At 50.9% G+C, this 1,567-nt stretch overlaps 1 pseudogene; it reads right to left on the reverse strand.

Moving 5' to 3' along the window:
• Positions 1-768: 768 nt before the first annotated feature.
• LOC101577078 lies at positions 769-1,104 on the reverse strand (annotated as a pseudogene).
• Between the last annotated feature and the right edge of the window lie 463 nt (positions 1,105-1,567).

Here is a 1,567-nt window from a genome sequence, read left to right on the forward strand (position 1 = left end):
GGTCTACAGGGTGTTCAGGGTCTCACTACTAGATTTGACTCATACTGATCCGCCTGTTTACAGCCTTCCAAGAGCTGGGATTTTTTTTTTTAAACCAAATGAGAAATGTGGTACTTTATTCTACATTATGAAAAGGGAAAAAACTAGTTTTTGTTGTGCCAGTCTTTGCCCTTGTATCCTTCACCAGGTACTGACCAGAGGGATAGTGTCCTGAGCTTTAGGCCCCAGAGGACACAATTAGGAGCAGAGAGGCCCTGAGGCCACATTACTGAATGACTCACTGCATGTTTTTTACCTTCCAAGACCCAGTCCAGTTTTCCCCTTTCAGTTTTACCACATCCTTGACAAAGCCTAAATTTGCGATATTTAGCATCATCGTAACCTGTGCCTAAACAGAAAGCTAAACTCTGCCCCCTTGTCTCAAATCCTGCCCCTTTGTCCCACAGCCACAGTCACCGGAGAATGCAAGCTGCCTACATGATTGTGGCGAGCAGCTCAGGAGCAACCTCAGCTCTGGGCTGAGAACCTGGCCACAGAGGGAGCCAACACCTGACAGGTCTTGGGGAAAATGCTCAGGGAGGGAGAAAAAAAAAGCAAAATGAAAAAAAACCCTCACAACTCGTTTTATCTAATCAAAAAACAATCTGGCCCAATTTAAGCTGTCGATGTCTCTGTAGAGGCAGTTTTGTGTGCACTGGAAGTGCACCTGGCAGAGAACAGTTGTTGGTGACTGTCCTCGGCTCCTGCAGACTCCTGCGATCAGCCTGGTCATTCGCTCACCATTCCACAGCGAGTGCAGGGTGCAGAACGGTCCCCTCTGGAGGCTGCACCTCCCGTCCGCTGCTGGAACACATCAATGGCGTCTCCGTCTTCCATCTCCAGCGGTGCTGGAGTGTCTGTTTCATTAATGGGTTGCCCATGAAACCTGAATCTAATCTGTCTCATTGGCAAGCCCTGCCTCTCGCGGTAGGCCTTCATCAGCTTGCTCAGCGGGGTACGCCTCTTGAGCTTGACCTGCACCACTGAGCCACCCTGCCCCGCCACCTTTAGGTTGATGTGGTCATTCTCAGTCTTCACATCTTCCTTGGGCTTCTCCTCAGACATGGTTGCTGGGTGGTGGCAGCGGTGGCGACAGGCGGCGGAAGTGCAGCACAGAGTGGGCAAGTCACGCTTTCCTCCCCGCCGCTGTCCCCCCTGCCCCCGCAACTGCTTGCGGGGGCGCGCTTTATCCCCAATCCCAAGAGCTGGGATTACAGGCCCGCGCCACCACACCCAGTCTCAATCACTGTCTCACCTTGCCTCAGGGGCAGAGTCAGCAGGACAGGCCCCGGGATCGAACCCCCAGCCCCTGCTTGCAAAAAATTTTAAAAAAGAGAATCAATCAAACAAAAAAGGCTAGGAATTTAAGAGTACCTGTAGTTCATCTCCAGGGGATGAGGGAAAATTTACAAGAGAATGTTGAAGGAACGAGAGAGGTAAGAGAATATGGCTCAGTAGAATAAGCTCTTCCCTGGCAAGCACAAGGGCCTGAGTTCAATCCCTGGTACCACCAAAACAAAAAAAAAAA

This window comes from Octodon degus, unplaced genomic scaffold (assembly GCF_000260255.1).
Source record: "Octodon degus isolate 3935 unplaced genomic scaffold, OctDeg1.0 scaffold00113, whole genome shotgun sequence".
In the NCBI taxonomy this organism is placed as follows: Eukaryota; Metazoa; Chordata; class Mammalia; order Rodentia; family Octodontidae; genus Octodon; species Octodon degus.